Here is a 26,826-nt window from a genome sequence, read left to right on the forward strand (position 1 = left end):
ATGCTCCCGACGCCTCACCGCCTGAAGACAGTTCTCTGTCTCAGCTTAGCCCTTTTCCTAATGACCACAAGCCGTCTTTAATATTTGCTTGGTGTTTTCTCTGTTAAGCTGAAAATACCACCTTCTCAAGTGCCCGTTCAGCCTGATTCCCTTCTCAGAGAGGCCTTCGGACTTGGGAAAGGCATGGCATTTCATCCAGTATCTCCGTGAACTTGGCATCAGGCATCCTTCCTTTTCCTTTCCTACTTTTCTTTTTTGAGCCCTTTGGATACTCACTGAGTCTCATCTACAACTGACTTTGGAAATCCAAACGCTTGTAATGGCTCGTGTCAAAGCTCTCTTCTCCCCTTCCGTCATGAACCTCAGCCTCCCGGTTGACAGCTCATGTGTCCTTGAGGGTCGGAGGCTGGACCTTTATGTCATCTCAGGTACAGAAGCTACCACTGGGCCATGTCACCTGGCCCTAGGGACAGGGCCACAACTCCCACAACACACATTTTACAGCTGCGCTGAAGAAATGTGGTTTCTGCTCTGGAAGTGAATTTCAGAAATGGGTTTTCTTACTAGGATTCTCACCAGCTACCCTGACACTTCTTTGTCATAAGACACTTGTTCAGTATCCATTGATCCAAAGTCAGCTAAATTCAAAGCTGACTCACTGAGTGACAAATATACTTAGAGGCAGTGCCACAATTTGTGAAATAGAAATTCTATTTTCAAAATCATTTCAGCTCAACACATATTCATGGAGCACCCTGTGTGCAGGGCTCCAAACAGGCATTTTCACGTACTGTTTTTTTGTTTAATCCTCATACTCCCCAACAAGTAGGTTTTCTTCTGTTTCAGTGACTATTTCGTGAAGGCAAAAGTGAACAGAAGTACAGCCCAGGGCCAGAGGCAAAAAAATTATATATACAGCCTTGTCATCAATTCAGTATAGTATTCATACATTTCTCAGGGCTTCCCTGGTGGTTCTGATGATAAAGAATCTGCTTGCCTTTCTCTACTTAGGTGTTCTATGAAAAACATGCTTCATGAGTGGGATTAATAGCCATATAGTTTTACATTAAAAGGATTGATTAAAGTGGTTTTATTCAGAGCAGAAAAATTTATGATAAGCCCTTAGTTACTATTCTATTATTATTTAGTTACTATTGCATTATCTTTTAGGAAGCCAGATGGGTGGTAGAAACTCAGAGAGCTCCTATGATTCAGGGAGATTTTCAGACTTTAACAGTTTGCTCAGTGTGACCAAGATTACAGCAGGCGCGGGTGTTACTGGAGTGACTTAACATGACTGAAAGCAGGGCACACGTGAATCCCTCCACCCCTCCAGGGGGCCTGTGTGGAGGCCAGCTGGGACCCTGGGGTGCCGACCTCACGTGGCGACACCGAATTGTGAAATCCTAGATGGACCCAGTGTGGGTAGACAGCTGCTGCCAATTAAAGCCAGCCCAAAGAAATGATCATTCTTATTACTGGGTAATTTATAGCATTCTCTCTGATCTCCTGCCCTGGGAACCATGTGCTTCAAGACATCTTTCACGGGGATGAGAACACCCGGCTACAATAAAGCCTTATTTAGGTTACTGTTTATTGAGATGACTAGAGGCCTCCCACCAGCCCGAGCTGGTAGATTTCAGCAGGATTTTGTCACTGCTGGAAAGCTGGCTCTCAGGCCTTGCCATGTAAATAGAGAAGCATTTCTGTACCATCCGGTGTTGGATTAGCCCCTTGGTAACTTGCCGACATTCAGCCCAACTCTCAGGGATTCAGAATCCATCACTGGCTCCTCCTCCCTCCACCCAACAACATCCTCGTTTATTATTCATCTCTTTTATTGAGCTTGTCCATCCACATATTGTGTATGCTAATTTTTTATATTAAGCTAAATAAAGCATCAACAGAAGGCAAATCTCCTGGTCCAGATGGACCAAAAGAAAGAAAATCATTTCTGTCTTTTGCAGAGATTATTCCATTGCTTCCTGCCAACAGTCCTGTGGTGGAAAACTGCCTGAGAATAAGCATGTATGTTTCAACTTAGCTGGGATGTTACTCCCCATGTGTGGATGCATCAGAGCCCGTGGCCTTTGGAGGAGGTGTCCAGGAGTGCATCCTCCTTGGTGGCTGCTGAAGGCAGAGGAAGGCAGTGTGTCTTGACTCCGTGCACATCTGGCAACCTCCTGCTTCCCAGTGGGTTCATCTGCATATTTGCCAGCAGGAGAAAATTTTTCACACTGTAGATTGCAGTTTCAATTCCCTGGTCTCTAATCTGCCTCTTAGAGTGTAGTCAGGGAGAGCTGACTCCCCTTAGGTGATCAACTCTGGGTTTCTGTTGATGCCCTGACCTCTGGCCGCGGATAACCCTCATTACCTGGCCCTGGAGGTCCTGTCTAAGCTATAGGAAGTATCTTAAGGTCTGGTTGTCTGACATCAAGGTCTGAGTCAGCCTGAAGCAACCACCATCTTCCATACAGGCCTGGGCTAGTCCAGCAGACCAGACAGTGCATGGGGGCAGCCAGCACGCTGTCTGCTCCCTGACCCCCAATAGAGGGAGACCTCTCAACTATTCTTCCTTCTTATAGATCCCATTCAAATCATCCAGTATATAAAGTACATGACAATTGATTGAGTTCTTTATTAATCACAACTTCAATGCTGTTGTAGATCCCTCATTCACTTTGATCAGACTCTGATAATCCCAAGTCTCTCAGCTACACACTTATAAATTATCAGGAAAGAATATTTATTTTTTGGCCATGCTGCATGACATACAGAATTATAGTTCCCAACTAGGGATCAAATCTGTGCCCCCTGCAGTGGAAGCACAGAGTCATAACCACTGGACTGCCAGAGAAGTCCCAGGAATGTATTTTTAGAAAGCATTCTTATTTGCCTTAAATATATTTCAATTAATAAGGGGTAAGGGGAATCAGGAATGCTAGAGATGGGATGTAAGCTGGAATTTTAAGCAGGACAATAAGTGCAGACCTTATGAGAAGGTAACATCTGAGCAAAGACCACATTTCACTCTACAAGTTATTGCAAGATACCCAAGGTGAATCAGACACAGCATCTGAGCCTAAGTAGTTTGTCTCTAGTGAAGGAAAATTTTCAAGACACACACCAAACTGAAGTCATTAAGAGACAGAAGAAAATGTGTACATAAATAGCAGTGAAAGAAAGAATATTTTAATTCTAATGAGATATGCTTATTTAACTTATATGCAGAGTACATCATGAGAAACACTGGGCTAGATGAAGCACAAGCTGGAATCAAGATTTCCGGGAGAAATATCAATAACCTCAGATATGCAGATGACACCACTCTTATGGCAGAAAGTGAAAAAGAACTAAAGGGCCTCTTGATGAAAGTAAAAGAGGAGAGTGAAAAAGTTGGCTTAAAGCTCAACATTCAGAAAACTAAGATCATGGCATCCAGTCCCATCACTTCATGGGAAATAGATGGGGAAACAATGGAAACAGTGACTGACTTTATTTTTTGGGCTCCAAAATCACTGCAAATGGTGACTGCAGTCATGAAATTAAAAGACGCTTACTCCTTAGAAAGAAAGTTATGACCGACCTAGACAGCATATTAAAAAGCAGAGACATTACTTTGTCAACAAAGGTCCATCTAGTCAAGGCTATGGTTTTTCCAATAGTCATGTATGGATGTGAGAGTTGGACTATAAAGCTGAGTGCCGAAGAATTGATGCTTTTGAACTGTGGTGTTGGAGAAGACTCCTGAGAGTCCCTTGGACTGCAAGGAGATCCAACCAGTCCATCCCAAAGGAGATCAGTCCTGGGTGTTCATTGGAAGGACTGATGTTGAAGCTGAAACTCCAATATTTTGGCCAACTGATGCGAAGAGCTGACTCATTTGAAAAGACCTTGATGTTGGGACAGATTGAAGGCAGGAGGAGAAGGGGACGACAGAGGATGAAATGGTTAGATGGCATCACCAACTCAATGGACATGAGCTTGGGTAAACTCTGGGAGTTGGTGATGGACAGGGAGGACTGTTATGCTGCAGTCCATGGGGTTGCAAAGAATCGGACAACACTGAGCAACTGAACTGAACTGAACTGGAGTGAGATATGTGTAATCAAATAGCTTTGGTCCTGGAATGAAGACAGGAAGAAAAGGGCAATTAACTAGTCTAGTAGCTTGATGACGAAGGGAGGAAAGGGTTAAAGAGCCACTGTTAGAAAAGCAGATGATATAATGTTGGGAAGAGGTGAGCATGTGTGAAGCCTGGAGGAGATGGGAGAAGGGTCCATGGGTGGTGATGAAACATACAGCATGATGACTGTAAATAATGTGTGTGCATGCATGCATGCTCAGTGGTGTCCAGCTCTTTGTGAATCCATGGATTGCAGCCCACCAGGCTCCTCTGTCTATGGGATTCTCCAGGCAGGAATACTAGAGTGGGTTGCCATTTCCTTCTCCAGGGGATCTTCCCAGTCAGGGATTGAACTTGTGTCTCCTACATCCTCCTGCATTGGCAAGCGGATTCTTTACCACTGAGTGACCTGGAAAGGCCCTAATTAATTATTATTTAATAATTATTAATAATACTGTGTTGCATATTTAAAAGTTGCTAAGGGAACAGGTTGTAAAAGTTCTCATCACAAGAAAAAAGTTCTGTAACTTTGTACGATGATAGATATTATCTAGACTTATCATGGTGATCATTTCACAATATATACCAATATTGGATCATTATGTTGTATGTCAATTATACCTTGAGAAAATAAAATAATCATAATCATAAAAGAGTGAATGGCGAGAAAGCAACTAGAGGATATGACAGATGTTTGTCTTCCAGGCAAGAACGGTCTAACCATGTTTCTTACATAAAATACTTGAAATAATGCTTCTAAGGTGATTCATTTATGTTTGGGATGGACATGTACACACTGCTATATGCAGGATGGATAACCAACAAGGATCTACTGTGTAGCACAGGGTACTCTGTTCAATGTTATATGGCAGCCAGGGTGGAAGGGGAGTTTGGGAGAGAATGGATACGTGCATACATATGGCTGAGTCTCTTTGCTGTCCACCTGAAACTATCACCACATTGCTAACCAGCCACACTCCAGTATGAAATTAAAACTTCAATTTTAAAAATTAAAAAAAAAAAACTCTTCTCTGTATTTGGGCAAAGGAACCACATTAGCCAGCATGTCATTGCCAATGACTATCAAAGGGCTCCTTCCAGGCTGTGTGGTGAGGCAGGCGAGGTCAGAGAAGGAGCTGTGAGCTGTGAGGTTTAGAGCCGTCTCAGGGCCGGGAAAGGATGGTAAGGATGAGGAGCAGTTGCCATGGGAGGGGAGGAAGGAGGATATAGGAAAGAAGAGAGAATGCCAGGAAAGGAAAGCCCAAGCTGACCTAGGGCGCAGACCCTGGTGCCAAGGGGTCCAGTGTGAATGGGAGAGTTGACCTGGACCGCAGGTGAAGGTCGTTTGGGACCGGGAGGCTGACTTGCTGTGGGTCTGTTTTTCCTTCTCCAACCTATCCTTCTTGAAATCCCCAGAGTGCTCTTTCCAGTAGCAAAATCTGAACTTAACTGCATGCTTGACAAAGGCCAACTGATTCCAACTGATAAACACGCCCACATCCTTCAAGCCTCTGCTCAGGTGTCAGCTTCCTTGAGAAGCCTTCCTGGGCTCCCAGGTGGAGTCTGCCGTTCGCTCCTCCAGTCTCCTAGCACTGCCCACAAGTGTCATTAGCACAGATTGCTATGTGTTGCAGAGTCAACACACTCAATTCTCCTCTAAAACCTAAGATCTTAAGGGCAAGAGTCAGACTTCTTTATATCTGTGCCCCAGGCCTATGCAGAGACTGGCATGCTGCTTGCACTCAACTGATAAAGCCTTATTTAAGGGTAGGGGTTTTTAACAGGCGTGAATGGTTGGACCCCTTGGGAAATTTTTTCAAAATTCAGAGACCTTGGCCCTTCCCAGGTCTAATAGATCCAATCTCTGGGGCTGCTTTTGGGTAATTGTGTTTTGGAGAAGCTTCCGCGGATGAGTCAGATGCTGTTCATGATGAAAAGCCTCTGCTCCAGAGACGCAGCTCCAAGTTCTATGCACTCACGCTACTGACATCACTCGTGGGGTCTGGAAGCAGGAAGTCACCGTGAAGAACCCAGGTTTCAGAGCCAGAAGGATCTGGATTCAATCTGTAGTCTCAGTTGTGAGTCCATTGCCAGCCAACCATGGGAACTTGGGCAAATTCCTATACCTCTCTGAGCCCTGACTCAGAAGTCGTAAAAATTAAATAAGACCATAATACATGGTAGACACTCAAGCTGGTGCTGATTTTGTCTCTAACAAATCAAAGTCTCGGGCGTGCTCTTTCCACTCAATCCTGTCTATCAGAATAATGATGAATGATATTTTGTATATATGCAAAGCTCATTATTCTTCTCACAAAATGTTCTTGCCATTGACATCATTCAAACCTTTTAGTGACTCTGAGAAAAGGGGCAGATAATGTCTTGGCTAGTCATTTTATACATGAGGGAATGTCATTTCTTGGAAGTGTAAGGATTAGCCATGAGCACATCTGAGTGTCCAGTTGGGAACAGACGCCTTCCTGCTCTGCTCACCGGGCCACCAGCTCATCAGCACACACCTGGCCTCTCCCCCAGGTAGTTACAGGGGTGCAGGGAGCTGGGGAGAAGCCCCGGTTGACAGCCATGGGTAAGTCATAATCTGCCCAGGATAAGAAGGAAGCAGCCTGCCAGAAGTGAGACTTCCATCTAGAAAGAGAAAACTCCAGGCAAAGAGAATGTCACGTACTACTGTGGAGAGGCAGAAAGAGACTGGTGTGTGTGGAGGATAAACTCGTAGCTGATTCTGATGAGTAAGAGAATGTGCTGCAAGGGGCATCCTGGCCTGATCACGAAGAACCCTGAATGACTTTCACACTTGCTTTGGCAATGCAGAGCCACTGAAGATGGTTAGCAGGAAAACTGATAGCCTCAACATTCTGACCCTGGCTTCCCGAATGGATTAAAATAATGATAAAAACAGAAGCTAAACACACACTAGGCACTGCCCTAAGAGCTTTACAAAAGTTAACTCAGTTAACCCTCATACCCATCTTTTGGACAGGTCTTATCATTTATTTTCCTTGTTTTGTAAATGAGGAAACTTGGATGAAGGGATGTTAAAGAACTTACCACCATCACACAGCTGGTAAGTGGCAGAGCTCAGATTTGCTAGTGGTCTGGCTTAAAGGGTGATACTTCTAATTACCCCAAGAGTGGTACCTCACAAGAAACTAGAAAGCAGACAAAACAGTTAAGAGACGGTAGCAGTTTCGGAGAATCAAAAGGGGGAGAAAGAAGACTTGGTTATGGATAAATCAATGTAGACTTCTAAAGATGATTATTTAGTATACGTGGAAACTTACTGGCCAGAAAATTGAAAGACAATTTTCACGAAGCATCTTCATAAGGAGAAGGATGGTTGGTAAGAATGATTCATTTTCACCTCCATCCTTGCTTTGCAAGTAAGGAAATGTTCACAGGCGTTCTAAGGATGCTCCTTCTATCTGGCAAGCCCTTTCTTTGCTCTGATGGGACTGATATCTCACACTTTGTAGGCAGAGAATAGGTAGTAGCTCAGGCAGAGTGATCACAGGAAGGACCGCACTCAGTCTGTGCTTGTGTTCGGCCTCCTTCTTCTGAAGCCATGCCTTCTAGAAGATGGTGCTGGTGGTTTAGTCATGACCAACTCTTACAACACCATGGACTGTAGCCTGCCAGGATCCTCTGTCCATGGGATTTCCCAGTCAAGAATACCAGAGTGGACTTCCAGTTCCTTCTCCAGGGAATCTTCCTGACCCAAGGATCAAACCTGTGTCTCCTACATGGCAGGCAGATTCTTTACCGCTGAGCTATCAGGGATTTCAGGCTTCCCAAGTGGCTCAGCTGGTAAAGAATCTGCCTGCAATGCGGGAGACCTGGGTTTGATTTGTATCTTGGGAAGATCCCCTGGAGAAGGGAAAGGGTACCCACTCCAGAATTCTGTCCTGGAGAATCCTATGGACTGTATAGTCCATGGGGTTACAAATAGTTGGACACAACTAAGCGACTTTCACTTCAATCCTTTTAGAAAGATTTCCCTTCTAAAAAATACTTAGCAATAAAAGATGGGAGAATATAAAGATTGGGAGGGTTAAGGAGAGGGATCAAGAGTAAAAACAGAACTGAAATACTTCAGCTATCTTTGAAAATGACCAGAAATCTCAAAGCATAAAACATTTTCAAACTTGCAACTGAAATGGAAAAAAAAGAACAGTGTGAAATGAAAGCGGGCCCAAAGCATTGCCTCAGCTGTCCCAGTGTCCTCCCGAAACAGCACTGAAAGTCTCTGTGCCGAGCATCTGGATGCTTCGGAGGCGTCCCTACTGACCTCATGCTCCTTCACTGAGCTCATCTTGGACAGCTTCATGGACAGGCACATCGTGTTTCATGTGTAGCTTTTAATATCTATCCTTGTTTTCTGGCTTCTCTTTGCAGAACCTCCAAAATGATGTCAGCTCCAAACTTTCCAGAAAGACTATTTTCAAGGAGCTCCCATTATGCCATTCTGAGCAGTTAACAGTAGCCTCTTCAGAAGCCATCCTTTTGGTGGGTTTTGCCATACCGTGATCCTTACAGGTAGATGTGATGGACACTAGCTGGTTGCTTTCCCAGCTGAGTGTCATTCCCTCCTGGGCATCCAGCTACTCCATTTCCCAGCATTAGGGGCACCCATGTGCCTGGGTTCTAGGCAAAGAAGGTGGCCAGAATGATGGGTGCTATTTTCATTCTGGCCCCTGAAACCCTCCCACATGCCGTGTGAGCTCTGCTTCACACGGTCCTGTTGAGTCTGACATGCCAGTGAGACATTCAGAGCTGCATGTTTAGAGAAACGTCTGAACTCGAGATGCAATCATTGGTACAGATGTGATTGTCCAGAGGCTGGAGAATGAGGAAGGGCCAAGGACAGATCCGTGAAGGCCACCTGCACTTCACAAGGAAGGCTACCCAAAGAAGCTGGTGATGCATTCTGAGAAGGAAATAGACAAAGAAAAGCAGGATGAACTTTTTCATGAACATGAAGGAAGGAGAATGTTTCCAACAGGCCATAACCAATAGAGACAATTGTCACTGCAAGTTCCATAAAATGAGGTTAAAAAAAAAGGGTCTGCCAGATTTGCCAGTGCCAAGGTCTTTGACAGCATTTGCCAACATCTGGTGGGGATGGGGAGTGGGGTTTGCTGGTATAGGATACAGTCTTCAAGAGTGTGAGGACTGAAGGAGAAGACAGAGTGTAGACAGGGAGTGTAGACACTTGATGTTTATGAGGGAAAGGAAGATGGAAGGAAGCAGCACCAAGACAGAAGGAATATATTAACAACATGAAGAAAGGTATTTTAATGGGAAGACAAAGTAAATGAGAAAATTAGTCTTCGTTCATCCCAATTTTGTGCGTGGGGGGTGGGGGCGGTGGGGAGGTGGGAAGGATAGATAAAGAGAGTAAGAAAGAACACACATACCAAAAAAATTCAAAACATAATACACAAAAATGATAGACGTCATTATCCTCTAATAGTAAGTGGATTTGGGGGGTTTATTTTCCTTCTTCAGACTTTTCTGGATTTTCCAAATTTCTGACAGTGGCTACTGTATCACACTGGTACCAGTAACAGGTTTTGGTTTAGAGACTCAAGCCTGATTAAAAGCCAAGACCTAAGAGAAAGTGGGAAGAACAAGAAGGGGGAGAAGTGTGTAAAATAAAATTCTGAGGCAGTGGGGGGAAGCAGCAACTCAGCTTAGTGGAGAACATTCTCTTCTGACACTTTATTTTCTCAAGGCTGTGACTGAGGAAGAAGCGACAGGCATGGGCTGACGAGTTCAGAGCTGGGAATTGACAAGAAGATGGAAACTCGTGATCAACACTCCACCACCCACCCACCCACATCCAAGAACCAGCGCCGTCCTGCCAGCAGCTTCCTGTCGAGATTGTCCCACATTGTCTCCAGGACTGACTTCTTGGGGCAAAAAGAGAGCTGTCTTCCTTCCTTCCTTCTACCCAAAACTGGTTTTCCTATTGATTCCTATGTGGCCTTCCTCCAAGCTGACAACATTACCTAGCAGCCCGTGAATTGACTCACCGTGTGAAGCTGACAGTGAATAACGAATATCCCTTAACATTCCTTCCTACTGGTGAGAAGTTGCATTTTAATAGAAGACCTTTAGAGCTATGTGTTTTAATCAAGAGATGAACATTTCCACCTCTGTGGTGCTTGAGAGAGCCTTTTTATTTTTTCAGTATAAGGGGAATGGTGGTTCCAATTTTCTCTAAACTCACCATCCAGATAAAGGTATACCTTGTTTCCATGGGAGGAAAACAATGCGGATAGATGGGTTTTAAATCCTCATCTGTTACAGACCACTTTAATGGAAAGACACATAGTTGCATAAGAAAAGAAGATTGTATACATCACATGTGTCCTTCCAGGACCAGGATAAAATAAAGATCTTTTAAGAAAAACAAAAACCCAGAGAGTTTGCTAGCAGCAAACCCTTACTAAAGGAAATCCTTAAGCATTTATTTCAGGAAAAAAGGATATTATCCCAGATGGAAAGAATGAGATACAGAAAGAAAAACAAAGAAAGGGGAAAATATGTGGGTAAATATGGAAAAACATTAATACATAAAATAAGAAGAATAAGACAATAATAATAATAATAATGTTCCTAGGGAGCAATTTAAAAATAGAAGTAAAATACACAGTAATAATACCACAATGTTAGAAGGAACAACTGAAATTGCAGTATTTTAAGGACATCATGCTACTTGGAAAGAGGGTTTACTGTTGATAACATAACATTTTGATAAATTATGTATATTAAATTTCTATCATAGCCATGAAAATAATAAAATGCATAACTCTTAAACTACCATAGGAAAAAATGAAATGAGAAAAACTGAACAATTAATCCAAAATAAGATAAGAAAGGAGAGAGAATGGAACATAGAAATGGTGGAACAAGGAGAAACAACAATTATTTTAATTAAAAATATTAAAATTACAACAATATATTGCTGTTGTTTAGTTGCTCAGTTGTGTCCAACTCTTGTGACCCCATGGACTGCAGCAAGCCAGGCTTCCCTATCTTTCACTGTCTCCTGGAGTCTGCTCACATTCATGTCCGTTGAGTCCATGATGCCATCCACCCACCTCATCCTCTGTTGCTCCCTTTCTCTTCCTGTCCTTAATCTTTCCCAGCATCAGGGTCTTTTCCAATGAGTTGGCTGTTCATCTCAGGTGGCCAAAGAATTGGAGCCTCAGCTTCAGCACCAGTCCTTCCAATGAATATTCACGGACGATTTCCTATAGGATTGACTGGTTTGATCTCCTTGCAGTCCATGGGACTCCCAAGAGTCTTCTCCAGCATCACAATTCAGAAGCACAAATTTTTCGGCACTCAGCCTTCTTTATGGTCCAACTCTCACATCCATACATGACTACTGAAAAAACCATAGCTTTGACTAGACCGTCCTTTGTTGGCAAAATGATGTCTCTGCTTTTTAATATACTGTCTAGGTTTGTCATTGCTTCTCTTCCAAGGAGCAAGCATCCTTTAAGTGCCCACAGGACTGGACACTTTCAGTCAGCTTTCATTTAAAACCAGAGAAGGGCAATGCCAAAGAATGTTCAAACTACCGCACAATTGCACTTATTTCACTTGTGAGCAAGGTAATGCTCAAAATCCTTCAAGTTAGGATTCAACAGGATGTGAACCAAGAGCTTCCAGATGTACAAGCTGGGTTTAGAAAAGGCAGAGAGACCAGAGATCAAATTGCCAACATCCACTGAATTATAGAAAAAGCAGGTGAATTCCAGAGAAACATCTTCTGCTTCATTGACTACGATAAAGCTTTGATTGTGTGGATCACAACAAACTGGAAAATTCTTCAAAAGATGGGAATACCTGATCACCTGACCTGCTTCGCTTCCTGACCTGGGAAACCTATATGCAGGTCAAGAAACAGCAGTTAGAACCAGACACGGAGCAGCAAACTGGTTCAAAATTAAGTCAGTATGTCAAGCCTGTGTATTGGCCTATTTAACCCTGCTTATTTAACTTGTATGCAAAGTACATGTGAAATATTGGAGTGGATGACATGCAAGCTGGAATCAAGATTTCCAGGAAAAATATCGATAATGTCAGATATGTGGATGACATCACTTTAATGGCAGAAAGTGAAGAGAAACTAAACAGCCTCCTGATGAAGGTGAAAGAGGAGAGAGAAAAAGCTGGCTTAAAACTCAACATTCAAAAAACGAAGATCATGGCATCCAGTCCCATCACTTCATGGCAAATAGATGGTGAAACAACGGAAACAGTGACAGCCTTTATTTTCTTGGACTCCAAAATCACTGCAAATGGTGATTGCAGCCATGAAAATAAAAGACCTTTGCTCCTTGGAAGAAAAGCTATGACAGAACAATATAATAAACACAAAATGTCAGTAATTATAATAAATGAAAACAGATCAATTTTTCCAGTTAAAGACAATAATTAACAAATGATTTTTTAAAAGAAACACATTAAAAACAAGTGGATACAAAAGCATTAAAAGGAAAGGAGTCAAATTCCTGGAAAAGTATAACTTACCAAAACTGAATTAAGAAAAAATGAAAAACGTTAATAGTCTAGTCAGCATTAATGAAATTGAATCAATAGATCTTTCAGAGAACACACTTTTGCACAAACTATTCTAGGATTCAGAAAAGAAAGGAACACCTCCCAAGTCATTCAGTGAGGTCAGTATAACATGTAGATGAGAGAGAGGGAGAAAGAAAGAGAGAGAAGATAAAAGATATAGTGTGTGATTAAGAATAAGGTGCCTGTCACACATACAAAGAACAAGCTGATGTCACCAGTAGAGACGGGAAGGGAAAGGGGCAACCTGGGGGTAGGGGGTTAAGAGGTACAAACGACTAGGTATAAAGTAAACTATAAGGGGGTCTCCCTGGTGGTTCAGTGCTTAAGACTCCATGCTCCCAATGCAGGAGGCCCAGGTTCGATCCCTGGTCAGGGAACTAGATTCTGCAACTAAGACTTGATGCAGCCAAATAAATATCTTTTAAAAAAAAATAAAATAAGCTACATGGATACATTGTACAACACAAGGCATAAAGCCAATATTTTATAATAACTATAAATGATTTATAATCTTTAAAACTTGTGACTCACTATATTGTACACCTGTAACTTATATAATACTGTATACCAACTATACTTTAAGAAAGGAAGAGAGAGAGAAAATGCAGGAATAGAAAGCCTTTATAAACTGTGCTTATTGAACAAACTGAAGGAGTATTTAAAGCATAGCTACCTGTATAGTCTTCCCTCAGTGGGGATTTCAGCAAGACTGCCTCAGACAATTTCAAATCCTCAAATGGGTGTAAATCTATGCAATTCCAAGAGGGGACTAGAAAGTGGGAGGGTTCTCTGTTATACCCAAGTTAATCACTAAGAAACTGGTTCTCTCCTACATATGGCCCTTGACTCTTGACTGCCACATTTGTGACAGTCTTTTTTCATTTTTTTAACAAGGCTCAGAATATATGCCCTCTCTCATGCCAAGACCATGACCTTCTGGGGTCCCTCCATCTTCCCAGGATGCTATCAGGAACTTAAAGATGTCTGCTGGCTTAAATTCCAAGGTAATATCTACTCCTGCTTCTCCAAAATAAATGACTTCTTTGCTCAATCCCTTTCCTCTCTCTTTTTCTTGCCACAGTAGCTATTAATAGCTTGCTACATCCATCCTCTTAACCATTCCTACAAAAAATGTAAGTTGCCTTAATTTCAAGAGCAAAGAGCATTTAATTTTTTACATCCTTGGTGGCTCAGATGGTAAAGATTCCGCCTGCAGTTCAGGAGACCCAGGTTCGATCCCTGGGTCAGGAAGTTCCCCTGGAGAAGGGCACGGCAACCCATTCCAGTATTTTTGCCTGGGAAATCCCATGGACAGAGGAGCTACAGTCTATGGGGTCGCATAGAGTTGGACACGACTGAGCAACTAATACACAGGAGGGAGAAGAGAAATATTTGTGTTCCATCCTTCTAAGGCATCAAGTATGAAGAGAAAAATAAAACAGTTTCATTTCCTATTGACACAGTCTGAGTATTCATTTGCTGTCACACTTTGATCACGGATATTTACGGAAATCAGCGGCATGGGAGCCATGGGGCAGCTGTGCCCTCCTGCTGTTTGTGATGGGCGACTGGGAAGGGTGTGCTGGCTGAATGCGTGAGGTGGGAACACCTCCATCCCGTTGCTGTGAAGGAAGACAAGTGGACAAAGGATGTATTCCACCAAAACCACACTGAACGGAGTTTTGTAAACTTTTTTCCACTTAAAATGCATTGTTGACATTCTCTCATCTTCAAGGAATCTTCAACATTACTAAAAGTAACGGTGGCTTAATCATCTGTACATGTCCATAACCTAGTTTTGACAAAACACGCCCTTGTTAGATATTTGCATTGTTTCTCATTTCTGGTTATTGTATGTTATGCTTCAGTGACCGTCCTTGTAAAGAAATATGGCTTGCACCCTTGATATTCCATCTGGATTTATTCCTAGACGTTAAATGGCTGGGCCAAAGGATGTAAGGCTTGTCTTTAAAAAAAACAAAAAAAAGGGTCAAAATGCCCTCCAAAGGCTTGTGCCAATTTACATTCCCACAGTCACTAGAGCATGTTAGACCAAAGTCCTCAAAGTGGGATGCCTTTGAGCTCACAAACTCCAACCTCAGTCTAATAAGATTTTCCTTGCATCTCTTAGTTGGCTTTTACCAAGGCCTTGCATGATTTCAAATGCCAATCATTTCTTCTTTTCCAGATTAAAATATCTTGGATAAACAGAGTATACTCTGAGCATACACTAGAGTATGCACTGGTGGCTTAGTGGTAAACAATCAGCCTGCCAATGCAGGAGACACAGGGGACTTAGGTTCGATCCCTGGGTCAGGAAGATCCCTTGGAGGAGGAACTTGCAGTCCACTCCAGTATTCTTGCCTGGAGAATCCCAAGGACAGAGGAGCCTGATGGACTGCGGTCCATGGGGTTGCAGAGTCAGACGCAACTGACCAACTGATCATGCACAAACAACTTCTCAGTGTGATAAATGGTAATAAGCTGATATATAGTATGCATTTTCATTCATATGAATAATAAAAGCTAAGCTGTAGGCATCAAATACTTCATAGCAGGCCTTGTTCTAAGCACTACATGTGTGGATATATAAATCTTAACAGTTCAGTCAAGTAGGTGAGGCTGTTTTTTGCAGAGGAGGCATCTGAGACACAAACTATAAAATGTGACCACACATACACACACACACACCAAGCTTTTTGTATTCTAACTCATAGGAAACCTCTCAACATACCTGACTGTCAAAGCTTCTTCTTTGCTCCACATCAGTCGATCTCCTCCCGAGCGTGGGCTGTGATCTCGTCATCTCTAACTGACCTCCCTTCGCTAAGTGCCCATCCCCAACCATTGCCTTGGCCCCAGGTCACTGGTCCCTCACGGTGGTGATGCAATGGAGACTGCGCTGTGCAGTTGGGCTGGAGGTCAGGCCCTTGGCCTGAGATCATTTCCTTGTCCGTGTCCTCTTGGTGTTGGCAGCTGTCAATTTTTTTTTTCACTCAACTGGAGATTTTCCTCTTTCTTGGTTGTTGTTCTGTCGCTCAGTCTTGTCCGACTCTTTGCGACCCCATGGACTGCAGCACACCAGGCTTCCCTGTCCTTCCCTGTCATCATTTCCCGGAGTTCGCGCAAACTCATGTCCATTGAGTCGCTTATGCCATCCAACCATCTCATCCTCTGTCACCCCTTCTCCTCCTGCCTTCATTCTTTCCCAGCATCAGGGTCTTTTCCAATGAGTCAGCTCTTTGCATCAGGTGGCCAAAGTATCGGAGCTCCAGCTTCAGCATCAGTCCATCAGTTTCTTGGTAAGATGAGTGATTTTCTACTGTATCCTGGAGACTGGGTGTCACCGAGGGCATGCGATCCTGGAAATGCCTGCAGGCACTGAGCAGTGCCCAGGCCAGACTCCCCATGGAAGACACGTTCAGATGTCACTGATTCACCACTGTGTTCATGGGGACCGATCTAGTCATCATCTTGTGAGATTTTCAAAATTGAAAGATCACACTATAAGGATCATTTGTTCTTCCCCTCCAATGGGCGTCAATCATCAGAAGGAAAAAAAAAATCCCTGAAAACTAACTTTAAATTCTCCCAAGATTCTCAAGTTTGAAACACATTTCTCAAAGGAAGGAAAGCCTCCTGTTTCTTGTTTCCATACCTCCAACCCATAAAGCAGAGAAAACGCAGGAATCTGCCAGACCTTTTGCAAAGAGCTATTTATTATGACAAAGCCCGTTGTCACTGTCCACATGAAGTCATCTCGGCCTGAGCATGTTAGGCGCCTGGCTTAGAAGGCCATGTCATTCCTTGAGCTGTGGAATATTGTTTTGGCAAAAAGCAACTGACTGTATGCTCTCACCCGTAGGAAACCATCCAATGCTTCCCCTCGTCCAGTTCATCATAAGCACGCCTTCCCCTTAGACTCATTTCCCTTGCCCTGGACATGCTCTGCGGAAACACTCTTTCTGCTGGGAGGGGTAGGGCTGCTTCCTGATGGAATAGAAAGGTATCAAGGTGATTGGCCCCTGGTGAAGAAGCCCCTGTCTCTGCAGCAAGATGCTGTAGGGTCTACGGCCCCAGCTGGCATCCTTCAGAAGAGCTGCTGGTGAAAGGGGTGAACAGAGAGTGTTCTCAGTGGGGACCAGGACCCCGAAGCCTTCCCCAAGCAGAAGGGCCTATGTGTGTCCTGCCAGCTCATACTTTTCCAGCTGATTCTACTTTAGAGCAACCTTGCCAGAGAAAATGGAAAAACACATCTTAGAGATAAATCAACACCAGTTCCAAGTTCCTGTTTCAGCGGTTTTGCTTCGCGGTCTGCCCTTGCTCGAGATTATATTGCAATGACCTACCACTCTTCTCCTGGGTCCAAGGATGAGATCTGCCCCAGAGAGTTAACTTTTCACCTGGGTGGTCTGTCATAAAGCAGGTCCCCTTTCAGAGAACCATAGAAGTTTAGAGCTGGAAGGAATCTTCCAGATCAATTACTCCAGTACATTACTTCTACTGAGGAAACAAGAGACCCAGAGAGGTTAGGTCACTAGCACATGCTTACACAGCAATCCAGTTGCAGAGACAGGAATGGTGCAGGGTCTCCAGAATCCCCTAGAAAGGTAGAAACCTCAACATGGTAGACCCCTAGACTCTCTACAGTTTTCCAATTTGATTCCAAATGTTTTCATTTTAAATGGAAATACCTAACAATAGTTCAAACCTCTAGGCACCTTTCTAAATTTCTCTACTTCTTTGGAGCAAATGATAGACTACTTTAGAATTTAAGCCACCAAAATCTGAAGCATGCCTATCCTAACCTTATTCAGTTGAACCAAAGGATCTCAGACTTTCAGATATTTGGAAATGACTTCGAGTCAATTTCTGGTTTGAGTTTAGCATTGTAAGCAAACATTTCATGCCTGTCATCTCTTTTGATGTATTTGGAGCCTGAGATTTATAGTCATAAACCTTCACTCGGCATGTCATCCTCAAAACAGGCATCAATCTCACCATCATGGTAAAGATGGGATTGGTGTGTTGGATATACTGATGACATCCTAGGCCAATTTCAAAGCCAAGAAAGCAATTACTGGATAAGGCATATGTTCAACCTAATGAAGAACATTCTCAAATAATACAATGGATCTTGTATGTTTTCAATAAAGCAATAATTGGTTCATACCTGTACACAGAAAGATAGCTTTCATGTTTCTTGAAAAATATGTTTTTTAGGCTAAAGGGCAATTGCTCATTGAATAAACTCTTTCACTGAATATATGTTGTGGGGACACTACCTGTCCCAGACTTGCTATCCAAGACATTGGTATCTGTAACAGGATAAAGGATGGCCCCCAAGAGATGTGTCCACCCAGAACATATGAATTTCACCTTATTTGGTAAAAGGGTCCTTGCAGATATGATTAAATTAAGGATCTCAAGCTGAAAAGGTGATCACTGATGATCTGGATGGGTCCTTACTCCAGTGAAGAGTTCCTATGAGAAGAGAAGGGAGACACAGACATGAGGGAGAAGACACAGGCATGAGGGAGAAGACACAGAAGAGAAGCTTGTGTGAAGATGGTGGCAGAGACTAGTGTCATTCTGCCACACTGAAGAAACTCTTGGAACCACCAGAAGCTAAGGGGCAAGGAAAAAAATCTCCCCAGAAGTCAAGGGGAATGTGACCCTGCAGATATCTTGATTTTGGCCCAGTGATACTGATTTCAGACTTCGGGCCTCCAGAACTGTGAGAGAGTAAATTCCCTTGGTTTGTGGCCACATCACTGCAATCTGCCTCCAGGGTCATGTCATCTTTTCTGTGTGGATGTCTAATCTTCTTCTGTCTCTCTTATGAGTAGACTTATGATGGCATTTAAGACTTACCCAGATAATCCATGACAACAACTTCATCTCAAGATTCTTAAAGTAGTCAGACTTGCAAAGACCCTTTTTCCATTTACAGGTTCCAGGATTAGGACCTAATGTCTATAGGGGGGAGTTAATCTGTCTACCTTAGCCCCCAAATCTTATTGACTTAACACAACAGAGACCAACATGAAAAGTACCTTCCTCTATCTTGTGGCATGCCAATTGGGACACTTAGTGGCCAAGGTCAGAGCAGCAAGGAAAGAAGAGGGAGAAGATTCTAGGCTTTTAATTACCTTCTCCTGAAATTGACTCATGATAATTCTGCTCACAGTCCATTGGCCAGAACTAGTCATAAGGGCCCAACTTAACTGTAAGGAATACTGATGAAATGGAGTGGGATCTTTGGACCCTTCCCTACCCCCACCCTACCATGCCTTCACCCTGTCTTTTGTCTGTGGGAAAACTTTATCCAAAGATTAAGTTTAATTAGAGAAATGAGAAAATGCAGGAACAAAAGAAAATGGGCCAACAAGACTAAATAATAATAGTTCTAGTCATTAAGTGGAGAAGGCAATGGCAACCCACTCCAGTACTCTTGCCTGGAAAATCCCATGGATGGAGGAGCCTGGTAGGCTGCAGTCCATGGGGTCGTGAAGAGTTGGACACGACTGAGTGACTTCACTTTCACTTTTCACTTTCCTGCATTGGAGAAGGAAACGGCAACCCACTCCAGTGTTCTTGCCTGGAGAATCCCAGGGACGGGGGAGCCTGGTGGGCTGCCGTCTATGGGGTCGCACAGTCGTGTGCTGAAGCGACTTAGTAGCAGCAGTAGCTGTTATTAAGCAAAGCCAAGGACCTTTAGTTCCTCCTCAAGAGCTGTAGATAATATTCTGAGCCATATCCTATGAGCTGTCTTGTAGATACTGAATCTCCCACCAGGTGGAAGGAGTTAACTGCATAAGTCCAGACGGTAGCCATGACATAAGCTGCCACAATTTGGGAGAATTGGCCTCAAGGAAATGGGAACAAACCAATCCTGGAACTAAAGATTATGGACTTAAAATAATCAGGATGATGCTGGTCAGACCACCAATGATGAATTTCAAGATCACTGTCAGAGCTGACTATTCTGTTTCTGCGAGTAGCCCCCTCCCTCTGCCTATAAAAATTCTTGTCTCCTGAGTGTCAGTGAGAGGGGGAGTTGGCCTTCAGACAGGAGTCTGTCCTCTCCCAACACAGGTTGCCAGCAACCAAAATAAAGCAAACTTTCCTTTCCACCAACCTTGCCTCCTTATTGGCTTTTGAGCAGCAAGCAGTCAGACCCCACTTCTGGTTGTACTGACATATGTAAGGGGGCAAATAAATATTTGATGAACACTAACTATCTCTGCTGTGAGAGTTGGACTGTGAAGAAAGCTGAGCACCAAAAAATTGATGCTTTTGAACTGTGGTGTTGGAGAAGACTCTCGAGAGTCCCTTGGACTGCAAGGAGATCCAACCAGTCCATCCTAAAGGAGATCAGTCCTGGGTGTTCATTAGAAGGACTGATGCTGAAGCTGAAACTCCAGTACTTTGGCCACCTCATGTGAAGAGTTGACTCATTGGAAAAGACCCTGATACTGGGAGGGATTGGGGGCAGGAGAGGGGGATATCAGAGGATGAGATGGCTGGATGGCATCTCCGACTCAATGGACATGAGTTTGAGTACACTCCGGGAGTTTGTGATGGACAGGGAGGCATGGCGTGCTGCGATTCATGGGGTCGCAAAGAGTTGAACATGACTGAGCTGAACTGAACTGAACTGAACTATCTCTGCAAAATGCTAAGGTCAGAAAATTATGCAGACTTTTGCTGTGGGAGAGAACTACTGTTTCTGTCACCCAGCATGGTTCCCTGCTCCGTCCAATGCAGCAGAATTGCTCCTCCTCAAGCCATGTGGAGCTAAAGTTTCAAAGGTGGCCACATTACCCAAGCTGTCCAACCAAAGTCTTAGTGTGGAATTTTCCACTTCAGTGCTGGAAATTGCACCAAAGTTAGCGCAATGCAATTCGTACGCTAAAGACCCAGGAGCTGGTCTAGTTGCTCAGTCATGTCTGACTCTTTTGCAATCCCATGGACTGTAGCCCACAAGGCTCCTCTGTCCATGGGATTTCCCAGGCAAGAATACTGGAGTGGGTTGCCATGTCCTTCTCCAGGGGATCTTCCAGAACCGGGGATTGAACCCATGTCTCCCGCATTGGCAGGCAGATTTTTTTTTTTTTACCACCTGGGAAGCCCCAGCTACCCAGAGTCAGGTCAAATTTCACAGGTTAAGGGCACTGTCCTCTACAGCCCACCGTCACTTCAGGCACCAGCCCAACCTACCCACACTTCTGACCCACTGCTGCAAATGCAGGTGTTCCCACCAGCTCCTTGGGTTTGATAATTCACTAGGATAACTCATAGAACTCAGGAAAACACGATCCAGATTTATTATAGCAAAAGGATACGAAACAAGACCAGCCAAATGAAGAGACACATGGGGCACAATGTGGGAAGGTTCCAGATGCAAAGCTCATGTGTTCTCAGGATGAGTCACTCTTCTAGGACATTGACATACTCGTCAGAGTTTTTACTGGGGTTTTACTCTATAGCTATGTGATGGGGCCATTGACCATGAGATTGAACTCAATCTCCGCTCTCTTTCGCCCATGGAAAATGGGGCTGTTATTACTTGGTTCATAGCCCCAACCCTCTAATTACATGGTTGGCCCTTCTGACCTGGCCAGCCCCATCCTAAAACTATCTGGGGGCCAACAATGAGTCACCTCATATAAACTCAGGTGTGGTCCAAGAACCCACAGATGAATTACAAAGGCACTCCTATCACTCGGGAAATTCCAAGAGTTTTGAGGTTTTCTTCCAGGAACCAGGGATGGAGGCCAGCCAAATTCATCATACAACAGCTGGGATGATGAAAGTCTGTAGCTGCTGGCTACCAGGTCACCTGCCCTCCACTCATTCCCTCTGCCCACCCCCACCACCTACCACAGAGAGGAAAACCCTGGTCATGAGAGAGAATAAAACCAACACAAAGGGAATATGAGATGAGACATGGAGCGTGAGAGCAAGCCCTGGCTACACAGGCTGATTTCTTCAATGCAGCCCTGTCTCTCCCAGTTATAGGAGTCAGTAAATCTCAACTCTTACTTAAGTTCCATGGAATTAAATCCCTGTCACTTGAAATAAAAAAAAAAAAAAAAAATTAGCAGCCTTCCCTTCAGGAGCATACCATTTGAATGAAGGATGACATATACAAATGAAAAATGACATGCCAATTTTCAGGCAACAATTTAAGAATAATCATACATTCATTCATGATTAAGTACTGCAGGAGAAAAACAGAACTATTCTTCCCAAGGAAGATCCAAGAGCTATGACATTCACTTTTATTCTAGTTCTCACTTTATTCAACAAGATTCTGGTGCTTGAAATGACAGGACAAAGTTACTATGAAACATATCTAAAAGCAGGAGGAATACAAAGAAGAGTTAGCTCTTATTTTATACATCAGGGTATTCATCATCATCCCCATGGGAGGGAGGCCATTAGGAGTACAGTAGAGTCATAAAATTCTGAAAATACATAAAGCTGAAAACAAGTTTTAAGTTGCAATCACTTTTTAAAAATATTAATGTATATCTTTCAAAGTAGGTTAAAAGCTTATTTCAATGAAAGAAAGGTGGAAAGCAACAATGATAAATCACACAAGTAGCAACATCCTCCTCTTTGCAAAACACTGAGAATCACTACTTTATACAATAGGTGTGTTTCTGAGAATCTCTGTGACTCCTTGATTTGGGTCCTATTTTACCGTCAATTACCATGATTGAGGGCAGGAGGAGAAGGGGATGACAGAGGATGAGATGGTTGGATGGCATCACCGACTCGGTGGACATGAGTTTGGGTAAACTCCAGGAGTTGGTGATGGACAGGAAGGCCTAGTGTGCTGCGGTCCATGGAGTCACAAAGAGTCAGGCACGACTAAGCGACTGAACTGAACTGACCATGATTCATATCAATGGGCTGCTCCATTCAACCGATCAGCAGGGTGTCATCTCCCCACCAGCCCTTGATGGGTCAGTAAATGAAGCAAAGTAAGTGCTAAAACAGGCATCGCTCCTCCAGAAAGTTTCATGACACCAGCAGAATCCTAAGTCCATGGTGGGTGTCAAAGGTAGAGACTGCTTGGCAGAGCCCCACTTCGAGAAAGTCTCATCAGAGTCACTCTGAAAGCATCCTTCCACAAGGGTGAAGCTGTTGGCTTCAGTGTGACCTGCACAGTTCTCCAAGGCAGCCTCCACCTCCAGCATCAGACCATAGAGTTTTGACAGGAAGCTTTGGTCCTAAGGATGTTCTTGAATCTGAGGAAGATGGCCAGGATCTGAAAACCCTAGAGGGCAGGTGAGAGGTGACTATTGACAGTTGATAGGTCAGAGGCTAGCTAAATTATCTGTTGAATGAATCCCTTTGACTGCGTGGATCGCAACAAACTGTGGAAAATTCTTCAAGAGATGGGAATATCAGACGACCTTACCTGCCTCCTGAGAAATCTGTATGCAGGTCAAGAAGCAATAGTTAAAACCAGACATGGAACAACGAACTGGTTCCAAATTGGGAAAGGAGTACATTAAAGCTGTATATTGTCACCTTGCTTATTTAACTTCTATGCAGAGTACATCATGTGAAATACTGTGCTGGATGAATCACAAGCTGGGGTGAAGATTGCTGGGAGAAATATCAATAACCTCAGATATGCAGATGATACCACTCTAACGGCAGAAAGTGAAGAGGAGCTAAAGAGCCTCTTGATGAGGGTAAAAGAGGAGAGTGAAAAAGCTGGCTTAAAACTCAACATTCAAAAAACTAAGATCATGGCATCTGATCCCATCACTTCATGGCAAATAGATGGGGAAAAAGTGGAAACAGTAATAGATTTTCATTTTCCTGGACTCTAAAATCACTGTGGATGGTGACTGCAGCCACAAAATTAAAAAAAACTCTTGTTCCTTGGAAGAAAAGCTATGAAAAACCTAGACAGCATATTAAAAAAGCAGAGACGTCACTTTGCTGACAAAGGTCCATATAGTCAAAGCTATAGTTTTTCTAGCAGTCAGGTATGGATGTGAGGGTTGGACCAGAAAGAAAGCTGAGCATCAAAGAATTGATCCCTCCCTACTGTGGTGCTGGAGAAGACTCTCGACAGTCCCCTGGACAGCAAGGAGATCAAACCAGTCAATCCTAAAGGAAATCAACCCTGGTTATTCATTGGAACGACTGATGCTGAAGCTGAAGTTCCAATACTTTGGTCACCTGATGTGAAGAGCTGACTCACTGAAAAAGACCCTGATGCTGGGAAAGATTGAAAGTATGGAGGAGAAGGGGGTAACAGAGGATGAGATGGTTGGATGGCATCATCAACTCAATGGACATGAGTTTTCAAAAACTTGGGGAGATAGTGAAGGACAGGGAAGCCTGACATGCTGCAGTCCTTGAGGTCACAAAGAGTTGAACACAATTTAGTGACTCAACAAACAAAGCAAACAAAAGACACTGTGACATCCTTTGTAGCAAAGGATCTTTTTGCTAAAATGACATCACCTCCAGGGGCCTGTAATTTTGGTAAATTCTGATTCCTAGGACTAATATATCGCATATCTACTGAACATTCCATGATGACCAAGAGCATTCAACACTGTGGTTTAGGAAACTGGAACTTCAGAACATGTACCAACAGCATCTTGGGTTGAATGCCAGCCAAGGATTCTCTGCCCAAAGGTGGGACCAGTCAAGACTTGAGAATCAGGATATTAACTGCCATTTATTTGTGCTCACTATGTGCTATATTAAATTGTATCAACATCGTCTTATCAAATCTCACAATGACCTTACATGATAAATGTTGTTATCCCCATTTTAGAGATGAGGAAACTGAGGCTCAGAAATGTCACCTGCTGCTAAGCAGTGGAACTAAGATGTGCTTGCTTGTTCAGCTCCAAAACCCACACTCCAAACACCTGCTCCCTCAGCTGCACGTTGCCAGCATTGTCAAAGAGAGTATCCCACTCTTCACCTACAGCCTGATCAAACTTGCCTTCCTGTCCTCCGAGACCAGGGGCAAATTCTTCAGTCTGACCAAGACACCAGAGGATTACAGCATCATTGTCAATGAGGAGGGCTTCCTGGAACTGCCCTCCTCAGAACACCTGGGTGTGGCGGATGCTACCTGGCTGGCCCTCAATGTGGTATCCGGCACCAGCAGCTTCTCCAGCTTCCAGCCCATCGGCATGACCGAGATCGTCAAGTCGGCCATCGCCCCACTGGCCGATCAGAACATCTCTGTGTCCATGCTGTCCACCTACCAGATGGACTTCATCCTGGTGCATGAGTAGGACCTGCCTTCATCACCCACATCTTGTCATCAGTTCACCATGCTGTGCGTCGTCAATAGAGAGACGCTGGCAGCTGAGAACCTCGGCATCACGCACAGCTTCCTGAACCAAGGTGGTCCAGAGGCCCGTCATCCACCCACTGTCCAGCCCGAGCAACAGGTTCTGTGTCACCAGCCTGGACTCTGACACACCGCCCACTGTTGCCACACTCCTTATGACATCACGTTCTACTCCAGTGGACTGAAGGACCCCCTGGCATCCTCCGGCGATGACTGCGGCCATGTCTACTTCTCCTTCTCCCTCATCGAGGGTTAATCTCCCTGGTGATGGATGAGCAGACCCAGCAGACGTTTCCTAGTAATTTGCCGTTTATGAGCACATCTGGGGGGCTCTGGAAGATGGTGTGGATTGGAGGACAGTCCCTGGGATTTGATAAGTACACCGAAGTGGCCTGGATCTCCAAGCCTTTGGCCACCGCAGACATCCCAGACTACTACACCAGCACCTTCAAGTTCCTCCATGCACTGGTGCTGGAAGAAAACATCCGCACCCTGAAAGTCAGCCAAGCAGAAAAATAAGGAGGGCCTCTTCCGTTCCTCCCCATCTGTGGCCCCAGGCTTGGGGGCCAGCCCTGCCCTGAGGACTCATGCAGTATTTCTCAAAAGACTAGAAAATCAGTCCCATGGCCCCCAAAGGATGGGTCCCTAGGAGACACCTCCAATGGCTGGAACCCAAGCCAAGGCCTCCCCGTGCCCTCCTGCCTTCCTCAAGTCCCCAGATCCTCCAGTGAGACCCCCACCTCTTCCCCCACCCCAGAAAATGATGTCTGGGGCCCAGGGAGTAGTAAGCCCAGCCACCATCTCATCTGGCCTCACCCAGGGCCGGGGCAGGGCGTTGGCAGATGCTGAAAGAAGCTGGTGCTTTCTACAAGACACTGGGGTACCGATTCTCATGTCATCTTGGGGGGCTGGCTGAGCAAGGCAGAGTTCATGGAGCCCAGGAAGGCCCTTGTTAGGGCGGGGGCTCTGGATCCTGTGTTTGCTGGTCTCTGGTCCCATCAGCTCTGGGCTGGTTCCTGCAGACTGGATGCCAGTGGATGGTGGTATGCTGGTGAGGCTCCAAGGGAGCCCAGGGTGGTGGGGACCTGAGCTGGGTGGGGACCCCAGCCACCCAGAACCTTGCCTGCCAACCACAGGGCCTGTGCCCCAACTCCCAGCAAGACTGCCAAGGGGGCCCTGTCCAGACCCCACCACCACCACAAGCACTCCTCCTCAGGGGAGCAGGGTTCCCAGGAAACCCAACAGCCTGCAGCACGAGCTCCTATGTCCTCTCCTTTCCCCGGCCCCTCCTGGGACCAGCAGAGCCTCGGTTCTCCCCAGGTGGGGGCATCCCCAGCATTCTGGGCTGGGGTTTCCTTAGCTCACCTCCCCAGCAATTGACTAGACCAGCCCAGGGCTCCCCTGTCATCCTGCCCCACTTGTGGGGGAACGTGGAAGGCCTCCGCCCCCAACTCACCCCTCTGCCTACCCCTCAGTCCAGGGACCATGGCGTTCATGAGTACCTGACCTGGGAGGCAGCTTATCTGAGCCTTAATGGAGAAAACTATACCGTGGAGTGCTTTCCCATTTAATGTATTTGCACCCAGGCTGTGGTTGGCAGTGGGTTCGGGGGGCGGGGCCTGCTTAGCCTGTCGGGGCCCAAAGTGCGACATCTCTTGGTTGACATCTGTGGCTCCAAGGACAACCCTGAGAACTGAAGCTGCTTCCAGGGCTTTCCCTTCAGAGCAGGAAGCTG

At 44.7% G+C, this 26,826-nt stretch overlaps 1 pseudogene; it reads left to right on the forward strand.

The window, feature by feature from the left end:
• Positions 1-24,615: 24,615 nt before the first annotated feature.
• On the forward strand, positions 24,616-25,610 carry LOC133047188 (cytosolic arginine sensor for mTORC1 subunit 2-like; annotated as a pseudogene).
• The last annotated feature ends 1,216 nt before the right edge of the window (positions 25,611-26,826 follow it).

Source organism: Dama dama, chromosome 26, assembly GCF_033118175.1.
Source record: "Dama dama isolate Ldn47 chromosome 26, ASM3311817v1, whole genome shotgun sequence".
Classification (NCBI taxonomy): Eukaryota; Metazoa; Chordata; class Mammalia; order Artiodactyla; family Cervidae; genus Dama; species Dama dama.